Source organism: Lepidochelys olivacea, assembly GCF_965140295.1.
Source record: "Lepidochelys olivacea isolate rLepOli2 genome assembly, chromosome: 7".
Taxonomy (NCBI): Eukaryota; Metazoa; Chordata; order Testudines; family Cheloniidae; genus Lepidochelys; species Lepidochelys olivacea.
In genome coordinates, this window is record NC_140417.1 from 26,816,976 (window position 1) to 26,838,097 (window position 21,122).

Genomic DNA, 21,122 nt, shown 5'->3' on the forward strand with positions numbered 1-21,122 from the left:
TTCAATATCCCTTTCCCCAGTTTCTGCATGGCCATTTTACTTGGGGAAAGAGTGGCCTTGTTTGTAACCTGACTCAGAGGTTGAGGCAAATGTTTTAAATTCATTGCCAGAATACAGTGGACCATTGTTACAAGGATTATATACCTAGAGAATATGAATTTCATTTACATTTGGATTTGGATTGTAGATGTGTGGATTTTATAATTGCAACACTTGATATGCTTGACAGGACAGCCCTCTACAGAAAGGTACAATAATAGTTAATAATTAACATATAGTCCTTTACATGACAATGGAAAAAGCTAGAACCTACCTTTTCCCATGGATATGCAGGCACTGTTTCTATCAGCACTGGATCTTTTGAATAGTAGTACTGATATTGAAGACATAGACTGCTATTTCCTATGACCTGTTCAATGTGTTTTTTCAAGTGTGGCAAGTAAACAGATGTCTCTAAAGACTCTCAAGGATTTCATTTCACATAGAAATAGTAATTATGATGCTATTTGCTTTAAGTAGTATTCCTTCTTCTTAGTGGCAGTTCATCCCAGAATGGAAAGTATCACTTGTGTGACCCACTAGGCCACCCATACTTTAAGTTTGAGAGCATTTTCCATAGCAGCTAGTTCTTACTGTTTCTGTCACAATTCTTTCCAGATGTGTTGTTGTTTCAAGTAGTATTTGAAATGATTCTTCGAAACCTTTTCTCTCTTCTATATTTTGGAGTCTATAGTTTGTTTAAGGTCATCATGACCTGTAGTTTTGTACGTTATTTTAATACATTGAAACATATACAGACCCATTCATCTAATGGAAAATGTCTTCCGTTTGATACCACAACAAACAGTGAAGTGTACTTTTTCCTTTTGTGGTCACGTTCATGCTACACTCTCCTTTTATTTCATTTTCTTGGCCATTATATACCACAGGCAGCATTTCTTCCTTAAATTTATGACGTTGATCTGAATTTTAGGCTCTCTGAAAGTAATTTATGGTTATTGAATATGCTTCTGCAACTGTATGTAATTTATAGGTTGTGATTCATTCGCCTCTAGTAGTGCTACCGCTTTCCCCTGTTACAATGCAAATTTGGTCATCCCTATAGTGTGAATATATTGCACAGATTAGTGTTTTTACATTGTCTTCCTTTTTTCTAACATTGTTACAGTTTGAAGAAAAAGCCCTATTTTTTTTAATTGGGTTATCACTCTTTTGACTTGCAGATTTGAATCAAAGCAATTAAAGTTTAAATGATTTGCTGCTTTGTTTAATGTTCTTAAGTTCTGGATTTATTTATTTTTCATCCTATAATTCTTTTAATCTTTTCAACTCTGCTACTTTCACCAACTATTCTTATAATGTTTGTTCCAGCAATTAATGTTTTTATAGTCAACTGTGATACTGTGTATCATGGGTTTGGCAAAAAAAAAAAAAATTGCATCGTCAACCTTCAGTTAATATTCAGAGCTATTTGTTATCATCTGCCTCTGATTTGGTTTCTGTCATTAAACAAAAGTACGATTTGCTTCTGAATTATCCGGTGCCATAATATAATCTAAGATCTGGATGAGGTTTAAGTGGCTTGATTTTCAGCGGTACTAAGCACCCACAGATCCCACTGACTTTCTTGGGTGCTGCTGAGGCTCTGGTATTCAACACCTCCAAAAATGAGTCCACAAATGTCTCCTTGTTGCTATGTTCCTCAACAAAAGGCACACTACTTACATCATTTTTTGTAAGATATATGCATCCAAATTTTGCAAAATAACTTCCATTTGGCATTTTTCAGCTGTTAGTGTGAAAGTGTTAAAAATTTATCCATGGTCTATTATTAGGGAATTGTAAAAAGAAATGCTGTTGTTTGTCAGGTTCATTCATACAAGTATTTATTGGACAAATTCATATTGTGATTCAAATAGAAATATCATCTGCCCAATCCCAGTTGATTTACAATAAGCGAGGCACAAGGCTCTCAGGCCCTGTAGATTTTTTCAGGTGCAGGCCAGGAGATGAACATTTGCAAGCTTCCAGAGGTTACCTCATGTTGTTATACAGCAGGAGAAAGAGGAAAGGTCTTGATGGTAGATATTTGCATTCTAAACTGGGGCAAAACAATCTGAAAACATATACAGACATTAGCTGCCAAACATAGCCCTACACCTCACTATCTCTTTGAAGGTTATTACAATATAGCATTACATCCATTGCCAGCACACATGTGTCTTACTGTTGGGATAAACCCAGCTGTGTGCCATATGGATGAATCTTGCATGCTTTGGTTCCCTAAAATGTGATTGAATGATTACAGACATAAGTGTCTGGAAGTTAATGCCTCTTAGTTGACATCTAAGAAAGAGGAAGATGTAAATAGGCAAGGACCTTGATATTTAAAACATTGTGCTTTGAGATGACGGAGGAGAAGCCTGGCTACCTGATTATCACACTCAGGGTATTGGTAGTAGGATATAGGGCATTTTACCTCCAAGTCATTACCATCAACCAACTTTTTAGTGGCTGGCTGTATGTGAAATGAATTTGGTCGTTCCAGTCTGATTTGTGAGGTCAGGTGCCCAGTTCATAGAAACAGTCATCAATACTGCTAGTGTAATGCACACTCCCTGTTGGCAGTCTGACATGGAAGCTCAGGAACAAATACCGTAGTTACTGGAGACTTAACTGCTTTCTGACTCCTAGAAAAGGCCCCTCATACTGAAGTGCATTTGCAAGCAGTTACTTAGAACACTGTCTGCAGTTCTGTGGATCAGTGGAGAACTTCAGTTTCCATACTGTCAATCTGGTACCTTTTTAACAAGCACTTAATTTTTTCACATAGAAATATGTTTTATAAATGTTTTGCTCCAGACATTCTCATAGGCTACTATAGCTGTGACATGAGTCTGTTATAGGCTATATTTCTGAAAGGTGATATTAGTCACTTAGAAATTAGGAAATTTTATTTTCATGTACACCAATGGAATTCCATTAACTTTAATTGGAGTTGCATTATTGTGACAGACAGCAGAAATTAGTTCTAAATCTTTTCCCTTTCATGTTCACATCAGCTCCTTTGTTCCATTTGATGACTGTCAATTATTTTTACTTTTTGTAGATATTTTATCTTTTGAAATATTATTTCCTACTTCAGCACCCTTTTTATTAACCTGTCCTGTTTAAAACTTGCCTTTACAATGCTTATCTTTGGAAGTGCCTGACATAAATGTCTCACTATCAAGTTCCTATTGTGTGGCCCAAACAAATGACTCTTGACTACTATGCAGACATAGATCTTACTGGGCAAAATGTCTTCTTATTGCTACAGTTCAGTGATATTCACTGTGTTTGTTTTGTCTATGTTTGAAAAAGCCAGTGTAATCTGTCTTCCAGTTCTTGATCAATGCATGTCTTCATCCTTAAAATTGTACATCTGTCTTTTTTTAAATTGGTTCTTTAGCCTGAAACAAATTTTGAAACCATTTACCCACCAAAGAAGATCAATGAGTCAGCTGTCCTGTACAAATTTGAATCATATGATGATATGCATGCTTCTGGCAATGCCTTCAGTAACTCCCTTAACAAGGAAGTCATAATTAGTCAACATGACTCTGGTATCCTACCTCTTTTTTCATGACCAGTCTTTTAAGATACTAATTAGGGAAATATTTGTGTACTGTTGTCTGATCTCCTCTCTTTTTCCTTCTTAAATACCTTGGAGCCATTCCATGTTCTCTTCACCTCCCAATATTACTCTCCCTCTTGATGTGTTGCATTTTGAAAGCATTCATTTTGTATGCTATAGTTACTGCTGGAATAGGTTGGTTGATCTAGACAGGACAGTTGTCCTCAAGAAGTTAAGGTGTTCATTTACTGCTGAAAAATGAGCAAGAGCAAAATGGTGATTCTATTTATTTATTTAGATTTTATAGTGCTTACTTTAGTAACTGCACACCAGTGGAAGTACAGTGTTTGCAATCTAACCCTTAGTCTCTAGGTGCTTCACAAAATTAAAACTATTGGTATTCCATAGACAGAAAGCAAATAAAGATTGAAATATTTGGTTACCCTTTATTCATTACTCAGAGTATACTTAATTGAAAAAAATAAAAAATAAAATTAAATAAATGGGATATGACAAACTTCTTTGAATATTAATATGATAACAAGTTTGCTGTGGTTTGTTAATGAGTAAAGAGATAATTTTTTACAGTATAAGAAAATCCTCAGAGACAAAATGCTGTGGGAAGTGAAAGAAAATTCATCCTCTAACATCGCAATCCCCTGTCAAATAAATAAATTTGACTAGATCATTGTATTTTTAAAAACAAAAAGTAGTAAGTTGCAATAAATTGTTGCAATTATTGGTAAAATTGCTTATAGTTTTAAAATAAAATTAAGATAATTCACTTTCTTACAGAATTTACACACACATCAATGCTAAACAATAAGCCACCACTTGATTATAATAATGACTACAACAGATCAAAGCCACCATATCTCTCACCAACCCAAATAGTTAAGAAAAAAGATGGACTTTGCAGCATGCCCAGGAGGTTAGTAAATTCAAAATCCGACAGACCATAATGGGGAACACATTCCAAAGTTAAGGACTCTCAGAGAAAATTCTGCCAGCAGCCCTGTGAATCTTAAATCTAGAAACTCTTGTGTGAGTGACTTTATTGGTCTCACCTGTTGTAGTGTGGCACAGAGAGTGGTAACATGTCAGGCAAACCAGACTCAAATCATGAGAGGTTTTGTAGGTGAAAACCAACAACGAGAATTCCATTTTGGCATGTATTATTAGCCAGTGGAAATTATGGAGCATTGGTGTTACGTAATTTCTGAAAGACACTGTACTTAATAAATTGGCAGTCATGTTGTCTGGCCACACCAGAAGAAAGACAGGAGGCAATGAATGTGATTTCATTAGGCTGCAACTTGATCCACTTAAAATATCTGGCACTGGCAGGCGACAAATTTTACAGTGCAGGTTTCCTTGAACATTTCCATATAATCCCCAACCAGGTCCCAGCTATCCTGCTACCTGGACCCCACCACCCTCCCTTCACATAAGGTGAAAGGAAGTGAATAAAGCAGAGGGTAGACTTCCTGCTGTTCCAGATGGAGCACCAACCCCCGTTCCTCAACTCCATTAAAGGGCGTTAGAAAAAAAAGGGGGGGATCAGCTTCCTGCTGTACAAGATGTAAGAGCCCCAACACCCCCTGACTCAGCTCCCATCAGGGATGCTTCTCTTGAAATCTAATCTTTACCAATCCATTCTGCAGCATAGTTGGCAGTGAGTTGGAGCCCCTGCCAGAAGGCTTCAGGTGTGGCCTCAGCAATTCATATGTCCTGGGGACATGCTTGGCAGAGAAACATTTTAAGATTTAAACACTGTAATACAAATGCTGTTACCAACTTCATAATCCTGAGTGATCTGGAGGACTGGTGATTCATAACACGTACCACTGACATGCTGTCATTTCAAAAACACACTTTTGTTTGAAAAATCCATTTTCCAAACAGTTACTGCTGCCAAAATTGGAAGGAATTCTAGGAATGTGATATTCTTTACTGTACAATCTCAGGGCCATTTCTTGGCACACCGCCTGCCTTGGTAAAATACTCCAACACCTACTCTTCCTGATGCATCTGAATGAACCATTAAATCTGCTTCTATCATCCATTCCTCCCTCCAAAAAGACACTCCATTAAATTGATTCAGAAACTGTTCCCAAACCTCTAAATCTTCCTTTATCTCTTTATTAGCCTTTATAAAATAGTTGGACTTTTCTATTTCTGTGTGGCAGATGACAATTTGATGCAAAATGCCCACTCTAGGACCACCCCTTGGCATGCAAAGTTAAGATGCCCAATAATAGATTGCAACTCCCACAGTGTAACCTTCTTTGCTGCTCTAGTCTTGATGATCAATCCCAGAAGTTCCTCCAGTTTATCCAGGGAGGGTCTAGCTATAGCAGCCTGTGTGTTTCTCTCAATCCCCAGGTAGGTCAGCTTCGAAGAGTGCTCCTCTCTTTTTTCCACAGAAGTACCTCCAGCTTACCAGCCAGGCCTTGCAGTGTGGCTAGTAATCTAGAACACTCCTCAGAATCTGCCCTGTCTGCAAACAAGATATATCCAAATAGCATACTTCATGGTATAAACCAGACTCCCACATCACTGCCCATTCCAGCATTGTCCTGAATTTTTGCTGAGCTGGAGACAGACAATCCCATTGGAAGTGACTTATCAAAATACAACTGACTCTTGAAACAGAAATCCTGAAGTTAAAATCAGAAGGATGCACTGGCAATAACAGAAAAGCCAACCTGATGTCACATTTTGCCAACAGCGCCCCCAGGCCACAGGTCTTAACCATGCACACAGCCTCACTGAAGGAAGAATAATGTTCTGAACATAATTCAGGCTCTGTTGCATCATTAACTGAACTATCATGTGAGTAGGACAAATGGTGGATCAAGCGCCAGGTGCCTTCTTAAGAGCCAAGACTGGAGGGAGAAACTCAGATATTCTTCATAAGTAAATGATTGAATGGGCCTGCAACTCTGTTAGCATTTATTTCCTGTGCAATCTTTTTCTTTACCATTTTCTCTAACCATTCTATGGACCTCAGATTTGTGGACATTACATGACTTCTTATCCCCATATAGAGAATCCTAAATCCTGATGTAAACCTGTTCCATAAATGCAATCCATCTGTTTTGCTGGGGATAATCCCAAAGGAGTAACCATAACACTTTGAGTTTAACTGGACTTAGAAGCTTTTGCCAATACCTCTGCTGCCAGCTACTCTGCCCCTGTCCCTGTACCCCGAAGCAAGCAGGAGGGGAAGTGGATTTACCTCAATGTTATACCACATTTTGGCCTTCCCCAAAAGCTGTAGCAATAGTGGTCCGCGTGGGCCCCAAAGCAAACACCTGCCCTTGTTAAAAGTCTAGCAAATGTCATTCAGACCATGGGCTCTCTTTTGGGCTTGCTGAGTAATAGATAGGCCTCTATCAGTATGAACACCTGGCCCCCATGGTTTCATCCACCCCAACCAGAACATGTGATGCGGGATGTCCCCATTGAATTCTAGCCTGTGTTGCAGCCCTCAGCCTAAACTGTTCATCACAATTAAACCAGTCCATGCCCCCAAATGTATTAAATGCCTGCCATATTATGTCCAAATATTTTAATAATGCTGGGCTTCTTTCGGGGTATTGCTCCAAAATAACATATGTGTAGGTTAAAAAAGCTGCTTCCCAATTTTCTCAGATTGTACCTAGCCTTGGTTGTTTGACATTGGCAGATTTAGATTAAATCTCAGGAAAAACTTCCTAACTGTAAAAACAGTAGTACAATGAAACAGACTGCCTATGGAGGTCATGGAACCTCCCTCGCTGGAGGTTTTCAAAAGGAGACTGGATAGCCATTTTTTTTGAGTGTTTTAGACACATCAAATCTTGCATCTTGGCAAGGGGTTATATTAGATGACCCTAGTTATCCCTTCTAACCCTATGATTCTATGACTGGTTTGCTTATCCTATCCCGTCTTATTGTCTTTCATAGCTTCCTTGTCAGGCAGCGATAAATGTTTATGTATTCACCTCTCAATATCTTATCTTTAGTATTGGAGAGAAGGTAAATTCCTGTTGGGTCCAATGCTTCTGCATTACCATATTCCTAACTAACCTCCATGGATCCCTCAAAGTCCCGAGGCTCTCTGGGTACCCCTTCAAGGGCAATCCTATCCCTGAATTTTTCTCTCCCATGCTTCTTGTGTTAATGACCCCATTGTTTGGGGACTGCAGCATCCAGTTATTCCTTTATCCCAAAGCTGAACCCATGCATGGTGACCAGGACTCCCCTGTGAGGTAAGCCCCTGGCCTCTGAAACAATTGTAAATTAATCTGTAACAGTTGTGAGAAGTTGTTGACATCTGAGAGAGCCGTGTATCAACTATCCTGTGCCTGAACTGCTGCAAGGCTCTCCCTTGGTTGTGGCACCATGCTCTCCCAAACTATGCCCATTACACTTCTCTCTCCTGAACTGTCCTGCCCCTCAACCACTCCTTGGTGTTGTTCCACCCCTGCCATTAGTGATTGTGTCTCTTGCCATTCTTGTGCTCTGCCTCTTGGGTCTTAGAGGTAGCTGATCCCCCTGGTCTGACTCTGCTTGTCTTGTAGCACCCTATAACTCTTGAATTGATGCTGAAATAACTTCTGCTACAACATCATGCATCATTTCAATCAAGTTTTGGCCTCCCCCAAATCCTTAATGCTTGTTGTACTGCCCTGGCAGGGTTTACCTCCAAGTGACCCCTGCTACTTGGGGAAAGGGGTCTCCACCTGGGTTTCCCAGGCCCTCTTTATCCCTTTCAAGGGCAGCCCATGTTCCCTGTAAAGACCGAGTTCTCTGTGCCCTAGCCCAGTTCCATTTCCCTTGTATAGATTAAATCCTCCTCTTGCACAGGAGGAAGGGATTCAACCACCCCAGCCATGCTGATAAAGAAGCCCAGAGAGGGGATTTCCCTTCCTTCCTCTAGTTGACCTGCACCTGCTGGAAGGGGAGTGTCTCCCCACCCCACCTCCAGTCTTACCATGTAGCTATGGTGAGCAGGCATCCAGACCGTCTGATAGGCTGCTTGCACATGGAGACACTGCTGCCAGCGGATCCCTGCTACTCCTGCTGCCAGGCCAATCCCAGGGCTACCTGTGGTATCCGTACCCCACCCTCCTACACAGAAAGGGCAGTGCAGTTGTAATTCACACACCTCCTGGGTGTGGTGTGCTGTCCCAGCTAGTGACACCAAGACCACTGAGAGAGAGAGAGAAAGAGAGAGAGAGAGGCAGATTAATGAGTCTGCTCTATAGTCTTCGCTAAGGGCCATATAGCTTTTAGATTATGCAGTAGATGCTCATACACTAAGCTCCAGAGGCCCTAGGTTCGATTCTGCCCACTGACAACTGGGGTCTGTCAGTGTTACACAGTGACTTTCCCTGACCTGCCCTTCCTATCCCTCCCTGTAAAGTTTTCCACAACTGCCCACCTACTGTAGGGGAACCCTTATAAGGGCAAGCCTTTTCCTCCAACTAGGCGGATAAAGATCCCTCTCATGGAAGGTTACGATGAGCAAATTCTGCCTTAGCTTCAGTTTTCAAATGATATTAGTCATGTACCCCCATGAAAAGTGCATTCTGGTAAAAATATCTATTCAAACAGAGCCCTTTCTCTGGCCATTGCTTACCAGTATGTCATAAAGTTTGACACACATGTTTTATCACAAATAAATATGGGTTTCTATTTATTGTTTCAGAATGGAGCTAATTATTCTGTTGATGGTTCTCTTAAAAGTTTAGCCTGCCAGTCTTTGAGGGTTACTAGTTTTGAAATTCCTACTCTTGAAAGTGCTGTTGCTGTGAGTATATGGAAATTAAGGGGGAAACCCTCACGTAACTGCATCAAAAATGTGCACCATACTTCTATTTAAATTTCCTATGCACGGGAACGCCGAGAAGTCATCAAGTGTATTGTTAATTATTTGTTTGCCCAAAGGATCATATTCATAGATCCATTATCAAAATGCTATGAAAAATTAGATGTAGGCAATTTGGGTTGGCAATTTGGAATATTTGGTCAACTATAAATATAAAAATAAAATAAAAAAATAAACAAAAAGTTGTTTTCTAACATATGAGAGAAATCTTTATAAAATAGATATTTCAAGTTCTATAAAATTTAAGCAAACAAAACAATAGTAACTTTTTTTTCAAAAGCACACTGTCATTTTGGTAGTTTAAAAAATTGGCTGAAAATTATACTCTGGGGATCAAACCATTCATCCTGAAAACTACTTTTATCTTTGTCCATTGTAAACACCAGGAGCAATGTTGAAAGACAAGTAGTTTGACAGTGACAGATTACCTATAGTTTTGTTTTCCTGTTTAGCTTAGATAGACTTTGTGCAGTGCTGTGTCCCACTGTAACACAAACCCCTGCATTCAGATGTCATTGGTCTTAACATTCTTAATCCTCTGCATTGCAGAGGTATTTTAGACAAGCAAGCTTGTGCTGGTATGCAGAGCACCAGGGCAAAATGGGCAAATAACAACACATCGTAATTAAGAATCGGAGTAACCAGAAATAATTATAATATTTTAACATCATTTTTTCACAGATTTATGTGTTCTATTATTTTTAATTATGCATTGAAATAGCTTTGGCATTGAGTTTACCCTGATTTACCAAAGGTCACCATTGAGAAGTCTCTAAATTCCTTACACAGCCTGAACATGGGTATTGCCTACTCTTGTGAGCATTCCTATCAATTTGTACCAAATGATATGGCAGTTATTGGAAAGACATGGTCTGTGAGACTATGATGTAATTAGTTTAATGGACAGATATATCTCCTCTCCAAGGGATCTGTTTTCTTTATCTGCCACTAATGAAACAAAATACAAGTTAATAAGTAAAAAGTATATTATGACAGGGACTAAGGGGGTGGTTTTCAAAGGCACACAGGGGAATTGTATGCCTAGCCCTAATGGAAAGTCCGTGGGAGTTCACTAGGTACTCTGCTCCCATATGTGCCTTTAAAATTGCACCTAATTTTTTTTCTTAATTATTTTTTTTAGACAAAAGTTCCATTTGTATATTTTAGGCAGCTGGAAAATAAAAGAATTATTCAGTGTTGCCAATATGAAAAACATAGATATTAAATGGGGAGAGGGGACATAGTGGGAAATGAGGGAGGAAAAGATTGCTCTAAGAGAAATGCGGGAGGCAAGGGGAGGATGGAAAGAGAACTGCATTTTGATGACTCTCTCTTCTACATTTCTTGCATTCTGAACTTCCAAATCAAATGCAACTTCTCTGTGCTCCTCTGCACAACCCTGCCATCTTTTGAATTCCTGCTCACAATCTCAAGTTCACTCCACTCCCCTTCTTATCCTCATGTCCTCTCTACATGGGCACTCAGCCTCCCCTCAACATCTCATGGTGGGCAAGAGGGTATGAGCAGGGTGGTGCAGAGGGTGCAAGAATCCCCCAGCTGTGAAGGAAAGAGGATGATGTGGAGGAGAGTGATTAGATTGGTGGGACTGGGGGCATATGGATATGCTGGAGGCAGAGGAAGCCAGTGCTTTGATGCCAAGCCATTGGTGTTTCAAGAACCTTCTTTTGTCTCTTGCTGGTAATAGCTCACCTTACCTGATCACTCTCCTTACAGTGTGTATGGTAACACCCATTGTTTCATGTTTTCTGTGTATATAAAATCTCCCCACTTTATTTTCCACTGCATGCATCTGATGAAGTGAGCTGTAGCTCATGATAGCTTATGCTCAAATAAATTTGTTAGTCTCTAAGGTGCCACAAGTACTCCTTTTCTTTTTGCGGATACAGACTAACACGGCTGCTACTCTGAAAAGAGCCTTCTTGACATTGCTGTCTTTGCTCCCCAATAAGTCTATGCTGTTTAGAACCCTTGATGCACTTATGGCTTGGCACAGAGGTATTCAGCTTCCCCGGCATTGCTATTTCATATTATTGTTTATTTTTTCGGAAAATAGCTTACACTAAAGAGAGTTGTTGTTTGAAAACAGTTTTTAAATAGTTTAGCTTTTAAATAGAATAGTTTATAAATGGTGCCCTCACCGATTATATAATAATATGTAATCTGCGTGGACCAAATTCTGCTTTTAGCTCCAGAAATATAATTCCAGAGTAATCCCAATGAAGTCAATAGAGACTCTGGATTCATACCTCTGTAACTGAATGTACAGTTTTTACATTGATGCAGGCAATTGACACATTTTCTATTTAAAAATACAGATAATGTTCCGTTGTTTATTTTCTAAAGATGCATGTGCATCCATAATGGATTAACGGCATGTTTTAACATACAGTGTTTTTTTCTTTAGGGTGACAGAGAGAAGCTGTTTCAAACAGGATCTCTCATCACTGTCTATCTCAAGCCACCTCCTACTGAACTTAAGGTTGAATACTCAGGGTCATGAGGGAAAGAAAACAATAATTAAAGGGGAAAAGTTGATTGAGCTGTTTTTTTTCTTCCTCGGTATGATTAGCACATGAGAAGTGGGCTGTGTACTCTGTATATATCATTAGTTCAAACATTTCTGACTTGAATTATTTTAATGGCTACATTTTAAATTGCATTTTTGTATTTTATGCAGAATGGCGCAAGTAATCAAGACTGTTAAGGTTCTTGTTAGAGAATCTTGTTTCTATAAATCTTAATGTTGGCATTTTATTTATGTGACAATTGTACTGTCTGCAGCTTCCACCCCTAAAAATTGTCATGGGTTCTGTTATTAAAGCTGAGAAAATTATTGATAAACTAACACAGTCAGGGAATAAAATAGAAGCATTTACGAAGTTCCCTTTTAAACTGACTGTCAAACGTAGCAATGCAATGTATTACGGTTGTAGGTTTCTGTGAGACTCCTTATGAAGGTTAACGGCAAGGCAGCACTCAAAAGAGAGCATTTATCTTAGTGGTCATCCTTCAGTGTTTTAGTCTACAGAGAATTTTTTTCAGAGTGGTTAAAACCATTTTTTGTGTGTTTTATTAGCTGTATCTTGAATACCTCCTACAAGGTGAATGACAGTTTAGGGTTATTAAATCTGTTCTTAGTACATTCTTTTATCCATTGTTAATCTTGACTAAATATATGTTAGTGAACAACCCTTTTCCCTCAGTTGTTGCCCGTATTTGTTAAAGAAATTATTCCTTTTGACATTTGTTTAGGCTGCAGTTTGATAAAATACTGTGTACAGTATACTTTTTCAGTTTGGCATTCAGCAGACTATTTCATGGATTTATTTCTCTTTGCATTATCTTATCTTCCTTTTAGCATGCTTGGGCTTCCTTTTTATATTAAGTAATTTTTTTTTCAGTCCAAGACAGCCTGTTTCACAAACTTACAGTATATGCCTCTATTTGTTGTTTAGAGATCATCTAGGGGTTGTGTTTTGCGAGTTTTATGCTCACACTTAAATATGTGCAGCTTTACATATCTTATACTTTCTGAAGTCCCATAGCCAATATTTTTGTGTAAATAAAAATGGTTAACATACTTTAAAGCTACTCCCAGTGACTTCAGTGGGAGTTTTGCATTAATACGGACTACAGGTTTTAGCCCTTTAGATAGTGGAGCTATTTAGTTGTTTATTGTCCCTGTGAGCAAGATACCTAAGCACATGCATAACATTAAACACATAAGTAATTCTGATTAAAAATGTTGCTGAACTGGATCCTTGTTTATTAGTTCTAGAAATGGGCCACAAACTTGCTCCCAGAGACATCAAATTAAGGGCTCGATTCTGCCACCCTCACTCACATTGAGTAGTAACTTAGCAACAAGAAGTCCCAATGAAATCTGTGGGACTGCTTGCTGAGTAAGGTCAGACATTAGTAAGAGTAGCAGAATCTGGGCCTAAGTAAACTGGGCATAGTCAGATGTTTTCATAAGGTAACACCAAAATTATTGCCTGATTTTGCTATTAAGGTAATTTACTGAGGGTCTGTCACCTAAAAAGGGCACATGAATGCTGTATATGAGAGAGTTAAATACTCTGAATTAACCAAACCTGTGGATCCAATGGACTATCCACAAACCCTCCGTATGTTACTGTTGATACCAAAGCACAACATTGTTTCTGTACAGGTTGAGATTAAGCCAACTGTCCCTCGTCCAAACAGTATCATCTATCTGAAGATGTTTTTAAAATAGCAGTGTACTAATTAGCATTGGGTGTTAATGTTTTGATAATTTTACTGAATGGAAGAATGTCATCACACACACACTCCCACAATTTGCACCCTTGGGATCCAACAATATTTTGAGAACATCAGAAATGAGTTGCATTCATCCAAACCAGTTATTAGAGTTGCACCTCATATGCTAGTTGTGAATTTGGCCAATATCTGTAAACTGCTTTGGGAACATTTGGAAAGTAAACTGATATATTAATATAAGATACTATGAACATTAATAAAGTTAATAAATGTTGTGCTTCATTGTTGATGTTAAACCTTTAAGTAACATTTAAGTAATCATGTACTGCTTATGATTTTTCTCTATAGCCCAAAATGCATGTCCTCTGAATGTAGTTTGTGACCATAATCAGAAGTATATGACTGGAGTGAATGTATTGCCAAATGCTACACAAACTTTTACTTAAGCAGACTTCAGACATGAGAGGTAGCAATCCTATTCGTCTGTGCATATTAGATAACCATCAAGATGAATTATTCACTTTATGTATTATCTTTAAATCAATAGTAATCTATATTCAAGCTGAGCAGAGAGTAGTGGTTAGATATATATTTTATTGAATTTCAGTAAGGAGTCAACACATCTCAGAAGCTTTGCAGGTTCAAACATGTAGTGTCCGAATATATCTGAACTTTTTTGGATCTGTAAAGTAGGAGTGGAAACAAGACTGATACATGAGATTTCAGAATCTGCTGGAAATAAAACAAGTTTTGCAATGCTTGGAGTATTCTAGTACTTCCATTTCTAATCCAAGATGGAACCAGAGCACAGAGGAGCCCAAAAATTAAAAGTAAACTTTTTGAACCTCAAAAGATTTAGCTTAGGCTTTCAGTAAAGGTTCAGCTTGATTTTAGTATCCAAGTCAGTTCATCCATTGCTAATAAATTTTTTTGATCTGTTACACAAAAAAGGCAGGTTGTACAAATTTTTAAAGTACTGTGCCTTTGTGTAAAATCCATTGTATTATCATTTTAATAACTGATACATTTCTCTGGGTGGAGCACTGCATACTGCCATTTCTGAGGAATGAACTTTATGCTCTAATAAGTCATTTCCCTTTCTAATTACTCTGACCATAATTTGCATAAAAACGTGCGTATCCTAAAGACTTACCTTGTTCTTGAATGGGGTCCAAAATGTTTCAAATAGCTCATGAATATGTGACAAAAAATGAACTGTAGATGCACAGATAGGAAATTAGTTTTAAGCATGTAAACTACCGCCTCCTTCTAAGGGCCTGATTCTGCAACCCTTATACTGAGTAGTATTTACTCAAGTAAGTAGTGTCTGAAGACACTAACTTCAGTGTTACTACTTGCTTGAATAATTACTATTCAGCATGAGCCAAGGTTGCATAATTAGGCCCTAAACTGTAATATAGAAAACAAAAATAAGTTAAAGTAGACAAACCTCCACAAAACTTCCCAAATCAACAAATGACTCTCCCCAGTGTCTCAAAATTCTCATTGTCTGATCGGCTGAGTGAATCTGTCAGGCAAGTGCAATAATGAAGAAACTGTTGCATTCACTGTCTTTTTTAGCCAGTTGGCTGGCTTGGGAGCTGATCAGCTGCAAGACTCCATAGGGCTTTGCAGTCACCAGTCAAAGCGAGTGTGCAGCCTTGGGACGTCACTACCCTCCCTCCTCACAGCCATCATGTAACTGCAATACACAACCAGATTTTGATATTTTAGCTGCATCTTCAGCAGTATTTTTCTCTAGTAGTTAACTATATTTTGCTTATTTTGTTTTTTGTTTTGTTTTTTGGAGGAATGGCAAGAATGACTTCCTTACATGGATAAAAGGGATTCAAAGTGCAATACTAATAAGAAGGAATTCTTATTGAAATTGGAAGAAAATGCTGATGGATTTAGGGACTATTTTGTTAATTTAGAGATTTTTCTAATTTGACCGTGTAAGGCTGGATTAATTTTTCTTGATGTTAGAAATATTACTCTAATATTTATGTAATAGATTAGTTTGGGGACACAGGGACAAGTTACTATTAGCAAAAAGGATTGCTGTCTGTAAATATTAATGCTGGAGAATGTTTTTAAATTCACTGCTCTAATAAATTATTTTAAAATGTATTTTTATTACTATTGTTTATTAAACACTAAGGAGACATTTTGGCTGCAATACGTGATAACATCTCTATAGAACTGTATTTTGATATTTACTACTTTTGCTGACTTGGGATGTAATTAAGAATGATAAATGATGCTAATGCTTTTAAGTTTGTGAACAGGAGACTGTATCAGACTCTATGTTGTACTCAGTGCCATTCAAACCCTAATTTTCAAATTGTATGTTCAGAGGGCATACATTGTAGGCCTCAATTTCTAGTAGTGCCAGGGTAAGAATGGTACATCTCTGACTTGGGGAGATTTATATATGGAGCTTCCCATCTTTTTAGGTCACTGAATCAAATTTAGTCCATGTTGGTTAATGAGAAAGTCATTACCATCTAATGGCTGTTTTGATAGTGAATACGAAATTAGTTGCCACTTAATTTCTTGTTCCATGGCTTTAAAATCCACCAGCAACAGTGGCAGTAGTTACCATCCTTAATAGGCATAGAAGCTGAACTGCCCTCTCAATCTCAGAGTTCCCTTCAGAGGAGGTTTCAGGCCCATTGGCAAGGTAGTGTGGTGAATTTTTCACAGCTGCTGTCAGAGCTGCACATTTTCTATGAAACAACAGAGACCTTTAGGCTCCAAGGCTGTGGATCTGGCCTCTCCCATGAACACTCAGTTCACTTCACCTAAAATAAATTAGTAAAACCTCCAATATCCTATTTTATTAAGCTATGTCTTCCTGGAATTTAATGGAGTCTGAGTGCAGGGACTGCAGTGGCATTAGGACCACATGGCATGGGCCACAAAAAGATGGGGAGGGCTTCTAGTGTCCCTATATACGCCTGTATAAAGGTCTGTCATAGTCTGGCTCTTGGTTTTTTTTTTAACCTCAATGATTATAGTGATATATGTCATGATAATGCATATTGTTTTGAGCTATCACTTGCTTGATAATTTAAGCAGACAAGAGAGAGTAATCAAATGTTATCTTTGGTAGAATATATAGTTCAATCTGATTAACTGAACTCTGGTTAACCAAAACTCCTGGTCAAATACAGTTGGATTGTCTACCTTGGGATTGTTACTGTGTCACTATTCAAGTCATGCATGATCTATGTCTCTTAGTCCCAATGAAAAGGCATCAGCAGAGTTTATGCTCTTTCAGCCTTTTCAGGTTGATGACCTCTTAATCAAAGTCAAAAATGTTCATGATCTTCTAACATTTAGTATAAAAATAACAGTAACAATGAGAACAATGTTAACCCTGGTTTCAGAGTAGCAGCGATGTTAGTCTGTATCTGCAAAAAGAAAAGGAGTACTTGTGGTACCTTAGAGACTAACAAATTTATTTGAGCATAAGCTTTCGTAAGCTATAGCTTACTTCATCGGATACATGCAGTGGAAAATAAAGTGGGGAGATTTTATATACACAGAGAACATGAAACAATGGGTGTTACCATACACACTGTAAGGAGAGTGATCACTTAAGATGAGCTATAACCAGCAGGAGAGTGAGGGGCGGAGGGGAACCTTTTGTAGTGATAATCAAGGTGGGCCATTTCCAGCAGTTGACAAGAATGTGTGTGGAACAATAGGTGGGGGGGAATAAACATGGGGAAATAGTTTTACTGTGTGTAATGACTCATCCACTCCCAGTCTTTATTCAAGCCTAAGTTAATTGTATCCAGTTTGCAAATTAATTCCAATTCAGCAGTCTCTCATTGGAGTCTGTTTTTGGAGTTTTTTTGTGGAAGAATTGCCACTTTTAGGTCTGTAGTCGAGTGACCAAAGAGATTGAAGTGTTCTCCGACTCGTTTTTGAATGTTATAATTCTTGACGTCTGATTTGTGTCCATTTATTCTTTTACATAGAGACTGTCCAGTTTGGCCAATGTACATGGCAGAGGGGCATTGCTGGCACATGATGGCATATATCACATTGGTAGATGTGCAGGTGAACGAGCCTCTGATAGTGTGGCTGATGTGATTAGGCCCTATGATGGTGTCCCCTGAATAGATATGTGGACACAGCTGGCAACAGGCTTTGTTGCAAGGATAGGTTCCTGGGTTAGTGTTTTTGTTGTGTGGTGTGTGGTTGCTGGTGAGTATTTGCTTCAGGTTGGGGGGCTGTCTGTAAGCAAGGACTGGCCTGTCTCCCAAGATATGTGAGAGTGATGGGTCGTCCTTCAGGATAGGTTGTAGATCCTTGATGATGCATTGGAGAGGTTTTAGTTGGGGGTTGAAGGTGATGGCTAGTGGCGTTCTGTTATTTTCTTTATTGGGCCTGTCCTGTAGTAGGTGACTGCTGGGTACTCTTCTGGCTCTGTCAATCTGTTTCTTCACTTCAGCAGGTGGGTATTGTAGTTGAAAGAATGCTTGATAGAGATCATGTAGGTGTTTGTCTCTATCTGAGGGGTTGGAGCAAATGCGGTTGTATCGTAGAGCTTGGCCGTAGACAATGGATCGTATGGTGTGGTCTGGATGAAAGCTGGAGGCATGTAGGTAAGCATAGCGGTCAGTAGGTTTCCGGTATAGGGTGGAGTTTATGTGACCATCGCTTATTAGCACGGTAGTGTCCAGGAAGTGTATCTCTTGTGTGGACTGGTCCAGGCTGAGGTTGATGGTGGTAAAACTATTTCCCCATGTTTATTCCCCTCCCCCGCCCACTGTTCCTCACACATTCTTGTCAACTGCTGGAAATGGCCCACCTTGATTATCACTACAAAATGTTTCCCCCCTCCTTGTTACAGTGTGTATGGTAACACCCATTGTTTCATGTTCTCTGTGTATATAAAATCTCCCCACTGTATTTTCCACTGCATGCTTCCGATGAAGTGAGCTGTAGCTCACGAAAGCTTATGCTCAAATAAATTTGTTAGTCTCTAAGATGCCACAAGTACTCCTTTTCTTCTAATGTTAACCCTGTATTTTTTGTGCATGTTTTGAGAGGTTGACAGAAAATAATTGACATTGAGAGCAAGGGTATGCAGGGAGTTGGGGATCAAGATTTTTGGGGTTTTTAGATTGTAAAAAATTGTCAGTGCCTTGCAACCCCCTTAGATTGCCTTTCATACCCCTGTGTGTATGTGGGGGACATAAGCCATTGGTTATGAAACACTGCTGTAGGTCTGCATGTCTGGGTGTCCACTGAGTTGGAGGACCCAGAGTGCAGACTTGGCAACATTTTTTGGATTGCTCCCTTGATATTCAGAAGATTTTTTGTGTACCCATCTGCTTCTTAAAAGTGGGGTTGTATAGTGTTACAAATCCACACACTTCTATGGTCTCAAGTACATATGGCATTTTTGGCAGGTAGAAAAATAAAGACAAATATGAGTAAATCTAAGTGTCAGTTGTCTGAATGCTACCAGATTTACCAATACCTGTGACTGCCCTTGCTCTCTATTCAGATTTGGGGCCTCACTGCCAGTTTAATTCTGGAGGAAATATAAAGATTCACTACAGCAGCTTATTTAGTTTCCTTAGCAGTTGACAAAAAAATTATCCCTTCATGTTGACCTAACATTTTCATTCTCCACATGATTCTTTGAGAGAGTCCTCTTCTTTTACAGCTGGGTAAACTCTGTATTACACTTAGTAAAATATGACAATGTAGCAACTGAAAATTTGAAATCCACCAGCTGGCAAATATATAAAGTGAAACCTACTAGAGAATATGCAACTGTATCTACATATCTTAATTTCTAACTTAACCAGATTTAAGAACCACTGGAAAATCAGCCATATGGCCATCTAGTCCGTACTCAGCCTGCATTTGTTAGGTTTTTATTCTGACCATTCTGTGAACTTTTGCAACTGCACATCCAAACAGTGATTATATATTCTACTTCCTATTAGAAGTTCTAGGTATGGTATAACTTGATATTCATCTGATGTATCTACTTTAATAGCAACAAATAATAAAATGGCTTTGAGCCCATTAGCATTAATGTAGTAAAGCAGTGCACATTTTTATTCTAGCTGTCCTGAAAGCAAGACTAATACAGCAAAAGCCGTCTTAAAGGATTGTTCAAGATTCTGACAAAAATTGGTTGCTCAATGGAAGCTAATGAAAAAAACTGACTATTTCAGAAATATTCTTTTAGTTAACAAAAACCATAGGACATTATGGCCAATTTTTGCTTGTAATTTTAGTTATGTATGGTAATAAAAATGTCTGTTATCAACTGAAGAATCAAATCATTAAGCTTAGCTAGTTTCATGTAATCACATATTTTGTGATTAATAATAATTATAAAACTAAGCTTTCTAATGTCACTTTGTACTTAAACAAAGACTGTTGGAGAAATATGGCATCCTTCTATGCATGATTTGTAAAAAATAGAATTAAAAACAAAGAAACTTTGATTATAATGAACAGGCAGAATAATAAATGAGAATTTTAAGTCTATGTATAAAACGCAATTGTTTATCTAAAATTAATCCACATCTCATACCTTTGAGAGCAGAATATATGGGTTGTTTTTCTTTGGCTCCACCAGAAATATTGTCCTCTAAATATTTACATTAATACATTAGAAACTTTGAAATAAAAGTGATATAGCTCTCTTGACATTTTTGCTGGTAAGCTTGGAGGCCATAAAAATTCCAGCCTGTTAGCTTACCTTGACTGTATGAAGTTCATGAGCCATATTCTTACAGCTATTAACAGGTGGAGTTTAGGGTTAATGTATGACTCATTTATCTGTGTTTATTTTTTCTCATGATTGATCTTACGTATTTCTGGAGGAAGACCTAAGCCATAATGTATTCTATTCTGAAAGCTTTTATATACTATGTGTTTTTTCTGAGCTGGAATATTTTGTTTCTCTCATTGCACACATTACACAAATCTAATACATTCTTCTTATTATTTAAGAAACTAAGGGAAAGATTGCTGTCTTGACTTCAAGGATGCTTGGGAATGTAAGGGGGAGTAAGATCCTTCCACATCCCTTCATGACTCCCTGCATCTCCATTGCAGGATTATTTTAATTAATGCCATGGCTGGCAAATGCAAATGGCTCCAAAGCATGGATTAAGAGGAAGGAGGAGTGAGAGAAGGAGAGGGAGTAACCCTGAAGTCCATGTTTCATCATTTTCACTTTTTGCCAGAAATTACTCTTGTATTATGGTACTCACTGATAATTTAAAAACAGATCCTGCTTGATGCTTATAAATAATAGGAAAATGTTGAGTAAATGAGAGGGAGGTCCAGAGACCTGTCATTTGTGTGGTGAAATCTCCA

The 21,122-nt window shown here is 38.3% G+C and overlaps 1 protein-coding gene across 1 annotated transcript in view; it reads left to right on the plus strand.

The window, feature by feature from the left end:
• The window catches only part of ERC2 (ELKS/RAB6-interacting/CAST family member 2), a 754,764-nt gene that overhangs the window by 586,555 nt on the left and 147,087 nt on the right, over window positions 1-21,122 (plus strand). The window lies entirely within an intron of this gene.